Raw genomic sequence first — 8,372 nt, 5'->3', positions numbered from 1 at the left:
CAGCCCATGTTCACATGATTCACCAGACAGAATCTAGTGAACCACCTGCTTCTGGTGGAAAGAAAGGTGTCAGGACACAGAAAGTAAAAACTTTGAGTAGCTTGTAGATTCTGTGAACTTTGGATGCATAACCCATGCCACGACCAGGTCTATCAAGGGTGGAATTGTTAGAATTAAGGTACTTAAATATAACCTCTGACAGGTCAAGAGCTGGACACTAATCATGCATATCCTCAGGAAACCACACAGCACACAAAATGAGAACCTCACAATAATAAGAAAAAAGTAAATATTGTAATAAATGATCAAAAGCTTCATTAACAAAAAAAGCAATATTCCAATATATCGACTATACTTATTTGCTCATTTTTTATTTTGTATTATTATTAGCATATTCATTATCAAAAATTGTAATCTTTCCCCATGCCGACCACTCAAACTATCACTCCCCAACCTCGCTCTGTTTCCCCCAATCTCTAGTATCCATAGCTTTGTTCTCTTCTGAAAGATCAACGTATTATTGTGGTATTGCCTTTTCTTTCTTTTTCTTCCTTCCTTCCTTCCTTCCGAGCACCCAGTTATGAGTGAGAATATGTGGTATTTCTCTTCTTGTGTCTGGCTTATTTCACTTTACATAATTTTCTCCAGGCTCATCCATGTTGCTACAAATGTAAGAATTTCATTCTTCATTATCATCGAGTAGTACTTCATTGTGTATCTGTGCCACATTTTCCTTATGCAGTCCTCTGTCAATGAACACTTAGGTTGCTTCCCTATTTTGTCTATTGTAAAGAGAGTTGCTATAAATATGTGAGTGAAGGTATCCCTTGAATATGATGATTTCCATTTCTTTGGATGTATAGCTGGTAGTTGGGCTGCTGTGTCATATGCTGGTTCTCTCTGTAGTTGATTGAGTAACCTCCGTACTGTTTTCCATAATTGTGGCACTAATTCACAGTCGGAGCAACAGTAGAGAAGAGCTCCCCTTTCCCCTCATCCTCGGCAGCATTTGTTATTCTCAGTCTTTTTAATAATGGCCAGGACAACTAGGGTGAGATGATATGTCAATATCATTTTTATTTACATTTCCCTGAAGGTTAGTGATGCTGAGCATTTTTCATGTACCTGCTGGACATTTGTACACCTTCCTTTGGGAAATGTCTGTTCATCACACTTGCCCATTTTTTAACTGATTGTTTATTTATTTGTTTTTACTGTACAGTGGTTTGAGTTTCTTATATCTTCTGGTTGTTAATGCCATGTCAGATGTGGAGTTTTCAAATACTTCCTCTCATTTTGTAGGTTGTCTTTTGATTCTGTTGATTGTTTCATTTGCTGTGCAGACGGTATTTACTTTGATATTATCCAATTTTTAAATTTTTGCTTTGGTTTCTTGGGCTTCTACCTGTGTTCTAATGATGTTTTTCAAAGGGCTTAGAAACCCTATTGTTGATTAAAATGATCAGAGACTCCAAGGAAGACACAGCAGACGAGATGCAGGTGAAGAGCAGGGGCCACTGCTCTCTCAGGCGAGTAGCCGACCCAGCCGCTGTCACAGCTTTTATTACATTTAGCAAATTATGCATGCGAGGGAAGCATTAATGCATAAATTCTGTTATACTTTTCTCAAGAGCAGAAGGCCGTTACCTCCCTTCTCAAGCACTTGGTTGCCTATAATGCACACTCCTGGGAACATCCCAAGAAATTGTTCTCACAACTTCAAACGTTCTCAAGGATTGTTTGCAATCCTTGACGTTTCTTGGTTGTTTACTCAAATGCGAGTTCACCAAGTGAACACATCCTTGGGTTCTGACCACAGATGCCATTAGCCATTTTCTTCATCTCCCCCTTTTTGTTTTTGCCATTTGCAGTTTAACGTTTTAGCAAAGACTCAGCTATATATTGTAAGAAACCAGCAGCAGGGGAGTCCTGCCATGGTCGATTAAGTTTTACTGGTAACCAAATGCCAATTTTTGTCTTTAAGATATATAAACTAGGGGCCAGCCCGGTGGCGCACTGCTACAGTGCACTGCTTGGGAGTGCAGCGGCGCTCCCGCTGAGGGTTCGGATCCCACATACAGACCGGTTCCCGCTCACTGGCTGAGCGAGGTGCGGGTGCAGCACCGAGGGGTGTGATCCCGTTGCCGGTCCCGGTCCGGTATGGGCGCGACACTGAGGGTTGTGATCCGTTGCTGGACACAAAAAAAGACAAAAAAAGGAAAAAAAAAAGATATATAAACTATCTTTAAAAAATTAATGTTCATGGTATGATTTAAACAAGTATATAATGAGCAATTACCTAAATATTTTATCTCACCAGTGGTTTGGTTCCAATTAATTTGTCCAATCATCATTAAATAAGGTAATTGTACATAACTGTGAACATATATGAAACTGTTTACAGTAAAGTGTAAGGGATAGTTTGATGAGGAATTAATCATACCTCTAATCCATGTATGTAAAGGATATAAAGATGTGGAAAGTTCCCACAAATCTTTTTGTAATGGATAATATGGTAAATGAGGAAATGGAGGTGCAAATACTACACCGTGCCATACAATAGACTGATTTCCTATAGTACTTATAGTATGATTATGTTTATTCCACTTTAGATCCGAAGCGTGGCCTTTGGTACAAGCAGAGCCAATAGGACTCCAATCAATGACATTTCCATAGGAAGTATTAACCAGTACTCGGGCTGTTTCTCCCCTACAAGTAGTCCAGGGAGTCCATTGGGGCAACTGATTCAGACTAAGTGTTTGACAGGGAGGAATATGGGGTACAGAAGTGTTTGGATCAAATGAAGAATTGTGGAAACTATAGGCCCTTAACAAAAATGGTCGTTGTAACCGTTCCTTTTTTGTAGTATTTCTTGTAACAGTTAACCATGCCTGGGGTGCAACTTTAAGACAATGATCTCCATGTCCAATACAAACAGGAGGTGTCCCCTGATCCCACTGTATAATTTATAACATTAGTCTCTTCCTCTTCAGGCTTAAAGGTCCTCACTGGGAATAAGGTCCAGGCCTCCATCTAGATTCATTAGCATACACTAACAATGGGGCATCATACCAAGAAATGGCCTGATTAATGGGAGGATGTGGAATATAGGCCCAATAAGTATGATTATCAGCAGTGACAAAACCAACCTGAGTGGACACCAAAACCATCCTGGCCAAAAACATTGCCGATGCATTACCCCCATGACCATGTTCTTCAGTGATCTTTTTCGCTTCTTGAGTCAATTTCTTTGTCTGTCCCCAAGTTGGTATAGTCACCATTTGAGTGCTTGGTAGCAGATAACGAAACATTTTCTGGCTATTTGGTTCAATCTGAAGATCTGCTATGCCTTTCTGAACCTCTTCCATTTCCTTCTTTCTCTTTTGAGCCACTTCTCAGTTTAATCCTCTTATCCGGTATCCAAAAGGATTCAGTATCTGTGGAGATATAAGCATAATCTCTGCCCCAATCGTTAACTAGCACCGGAAGCCAAAGGGATTTGAGTGTATGATAATAATATATAGGTTGTTGTAGTGGTTCACTAGATACATGTGCCCATTGTCTTTCAGCTGGTGTTGAATTTTCGGCATTTCTATTCAAAAAATTAAGAGTAAATAGAGCTTGGGCTATTCATCATCTTGGGGATTCCATATAGTCTTCTCCTTTTTGTTTTTGTAATAAAGATTTAAGTGTTATTATGCCATTCAACAATGGCTTTACCTGTGCTATTATAAGAGATACCAGTAAAATGTTTGATATTATAGGCCTGGAAAAATAACTGACATTTCTTAAATAAATATGAAGGGGCATTGTCCATTTTTAACCGTATAGGAATCCCCATGACAGCAAAGGCCTCTAAGAGATGAGAAATAACTGCATCAGCGCACTCAGATGCCAGCAGTGTTGCCCATGAAGCCTGAAAAAGCATCCACAGAAACATGAACATATTTCAATTTACCAAATTCAGGAACAATAGTAACATCCACTTGCCATAACTGTAAAGGAGCATTCCCATGGTCGTTGGCCCTGGCCGATAAAGGAACTGCATCTAACTTTTGACATATGGGGCATTGTTGTACTATCGCACGGGCTTGATTCCATGAAATATGATGATCATGATGTAAAGAGCGAGCATTACAATCAAAATGGTAATGAGCCTCAGTGGCCTGCAAAACGGAACCTACAAGAGCATCGATTAATGCATTACCTTTACTCAACGGTCCAGGCAAATTGGTATGAGTGCGAATGTGCATAACAAAAGAGGTGAGAAACGGGAGTGAATAACTTGCTGCAGTAAACAAAATAAAACATGTGATTCATTAGAATCAGAAGGAACAGTAACAGTTTCTATAGTTTGTACCACTTGTACAACATATTGGGAATGTGAAAGAATATTCAAAGGACTATCTCATACATCAATTAAAAGTAAATATATAGCGTATAATTCAGCTTTCTGAACCGAAGTATAAGGACTTTGAGGGACTTTATGGTTTACTGTGTCTGTATATCCTGCCAGGCCAAAATTGTTAGCATCTGTGAAATAAGTTTTTGCATTAGATATAGGAGAAAATGTAACACAATGAGGAAGGATCCAAGACGTTCTCTGCAGAAATTGAAACATCTTATGAGAAGGATAATGAAGTGTAAAAATTCCTAAAAATTCACTAACAGCCAATTGCCACCATACATTGAAAGCATATAAGGTTTGTGTCTCTGTGAGACAAAGGCAGTACAATAATACAAGGATATTGACCAGTTAATTGAAGAAAACAGAGCCGTCCTTTAGTAATCAAAACAGAAATTGTATCTATATATGTTTCCAATGAATTAGTAGTTTTATGCAAAAGAAAAAGCCATTCAATAATATTATCTTGTTGTAGTAACACACCAGTCAGTGAATGAGGTGTATGAAAATTCACAAGTTATAAATTTGTATAGTCAGTAATTCTTTGTAATTGAGCTTATTGGATTCGAGGGCTGTCCAAGGTTGGATCGCCCTCTAGTGTTGAAAATAAATGATGCAAGACACATGTAGGGATACCCAATAAAGGGCAAAACCAATTTATATCTCCCAATAACTTCTGAAAATCATTAAAAGTCCACAATGAATCCCTTCGAATTTGTACCTTCGGGGGAATAATTATTTCTTCAGTAATATTTTGTCCTAAATAAGAAAAAGGAGGCTGTGATTGAATCCTATCCTGCGCAATTAAAAGACCAAAATACTGAAGTGTGGTGTGAATAATCTGTAACAATTCAGGGCAAGAAAAAGTTGGAGGCAAAACAATTAAAATATCATCCATGTAATGAACAAATTTCAAACCCAAAATGGAGGGCAGCAGCAAGAAGACTGGCATTGAATGTTCCTGAACCAACATCTCGACATACCCTTTTAAATTGATCAATACCTCCTCCAGATTGTTTGATTGGTTGTATTAGCATTTTACAGCCTGAATTAGCATTTAATATGCAAAAGTCTCGAGCATAACAGCCTGAGCTTGCTCATTATAAATTGCTCTTTTGACAGCAACATGAAGCCGAGCCAAAAAATCAGTATGGGGTTCATTAGGACCTTGCACTATCTTAACAAAAGTTTAGGGGGATTATCCTGAGTCTTGAAACCACTGCCAAGCCAGAAAGGAAATTGCCTTTAATTGGGCAAGGGCAGCAGGGTTCATTTGACATTGCTGTTGAAGATCAGCCCAGGCACCAGTACCTGTAAGTTGTTCCACATCAGGCCCTCCATTATGCTGATAAGCGTTTAAGCAAGACACCCTTTCTGCTTCATCTCACCACCATGATTTAAACTATATGTATTGAGGAAATTCCAAAGTCATATGAGCAAGCATTTCCCAATCTTTTGGGATAAGTAAATTGTCCTCAGCCAAAGATATTAAAAGCTCAGTAACATAAGGTGAGGTAACACCATAAGTACTAACAGCCTGCTTAAGTATCTTCAAATATTGAAAAGTGACAGGATCATATTGTACCTGAAAATATCCATTAGGAAATTCTTCATTAGGAAGTATTTCCTGTCTTAAAATGGGAAAATAAAAAAATCCATTAGGAGGCGTGTCAGTAAGAATCTTTTTGGGAGCCCCTGAATCAGCATCTAACATAATCTTTGTCATTTGAGGCGAATTTGGAAATTTAAAAATACGATGTGGAATGCCAGGGGCAGAAGCAGATGGAGGGATTGATTTCTGCTGTACAACAGGGAAAGCTCGTCCATTCTGTAAGCATGCCTCCAGTTTTTGAATAAGATCATCCAAAACATCCAATTTTGGATTGTCAGGGGTCTTAGGTAATGGTGAGTATGACTTAGATTGAATAAGACATTTCCCTTCTAATTCAGGTTTGGAATCTCAGTCTCATCATCAGAAAGTTCATAATGATCATCAGACTCTGAATTGGACATGGAAGGGGCAGAAGGCTCAGGAGGAGTCTCATGCATATGTGAAGAAAGAATTTTCTTTTGTGGATTTCTGAATCAGATTGAGTGTCCCTACCCGTGGGATATTCAATGCAGACCCTGGAGGGGGGAGTGGGAATTGGATGAGACAAGAGATATGAGAAATGGAGACAAGACAGTATTCTGATCAAGTCTCGTCTATTAGCCAGAAGGTCATGGCTTATATAGCCAGCAGGAGGGAATCAGCAGATAAGGAAGTATGCAGATGTTTTCTGGGAAAAAGCACAGGGCAAATCATTCCAGGAAATGGAACATTTCTCAGCTATCTAAAGCAAAGCAGTGGTGATCTATGCCTAGGGCTGTGCAAGCAGTAAGAAGGAGAAAATGGCGGAAAGTTCACAGCATTTATATCTTTAGTGCCAGAGGGCTATTGGCAGGGCTTCATGACCCTGGGCAGGCTATGACCGGGCTCTTTGGCCCCTGACAGGTCCCCCTTTTTTATTTTTTCAAGCCAAGAGAACTGCTCAGTAACTGTGCCTGTCTTAGGTTGGGGTAACCCATCCCAAGCACAGTACCCATCATAGAAATGGTTTGCCATTAATGGCAGCCTTTTGTTTAGGGTGGTGCAGGGACTCATCCTCTTACCCGACTTTGGCTATCCAGTTCAGCTCACAGAGGCAACATTTGTTTAGGTGAATGTGGTGATATATAGGCACCACTTTGTTCTTGCATCTCAAGGCGTTGATAATGGACCTGTATAGGCCTTGCCTGAATAGTCTTGATTTGTTGTTTAACATAGGCTGTGACTTTACTAAGTAAAAAGGGCCCCAAAGAAAGCAAAAGAAGCAAGCCCACAAGCGGCCCTAAAAAGGGTAAGAGATAAGGCAGGAATCCATTAAGTCAAGTCCAAAGGGGGTTTTCTGCCACTTGTTTCTTCTCTTTTCTAAGTCATCTTGTAGTTGTTTGATATGGTCTCGAACTATCCCGGACTTGTTGGCATAGAAGCAGCATCCTTCCTGTAGGGCTAAACAAACACCTACTTGTTCAGCAGTTAGTAAATCGAGACCTCTTCTGTTTTGCAAGACTACTTCTGCCAGGGAATCTAATTGGTCTTGGAGGTCCTGTATGGTTTGGGAAAGGGCTTGTACATCTGAAATCGGCTGGGTAGACAATTTTGTATATGGAGATAGAGAATGGGTGAGACCAGCAGTTCCAGTAGCAACTGCTGCAGAAATTCCCAAACCAGCAAGTAAAGGAATAAGCTGTACAGCCCTTTTAGATCTTCCAGCTATATGCTCAAAAGTAGGGACAGGGACAGGCTTGCTCCCAGATATAATATCTACATCAGGCAGAAGGAAAGCCAAAATACATAACCCTGTCCAGTTAGTGGGTAATTGGGTATAAGCCTTATTGCTACCACAGACAAAAACCGAACTGTTATGGGAACATAAGGAAGTAGAAATGTTGATAAACAACTGACAATTTGCAAATGTAGCAATCCCAACGTCGACCTCAAAACTATTATTAACTAAAGGGGAAATGAAACAAGTAGCATTATAAAACTGTAAAGGTTGTACCTGCAAAGGGAAAGTTAGTGAACACTGATGACAAACAGAATAATTAAGAAATGAAGCGGGAAAAGCAACAGGGACAGGCTGTCCTACTATCAGACTGAGCCAACAATTTTGAGCAAGATCAGAATTGGTGGATTTAAGCAACTTATGAGTTGCATAAAGAAGGTTGGAGGTCTGAGGATCAAGCTCTAAATCACCCCTGTTCTTGGGCAGGGCCACGGGGTGATAGGTAAGTTCAGGAAACAAAATGTCATGCATTTCTTGAATTTTTGTTTCCACTTTTAGAATTCTAGTTTTGCCTTGAGGGCCTCCTCCATCAGATATATGAACGAGGGGAGTGGTGGACCAACAAACAGGTTGACCTACTGAACCTGTACAAGAGGCTT

The sequence above is a fragment of the Galeopterus variegatus genome, unplaced genomic scaffold, assembly GCF_000696425.1.
Source record: "Galeopterus variegatus unplaced genomic scaffold, G_variegatus-3.0.2 Scaffold10657, whole genome shotgun sequence".
Taxonomy (NCBI): Eukaryota; Metazoa; Chordata; class Mammalia; order Dermoptera; family Cynocephalidae; genus Galeopterus; species Galeopterus variegatus.
This window is presented reverse-complemented; position numbering follows the sequence as displayed.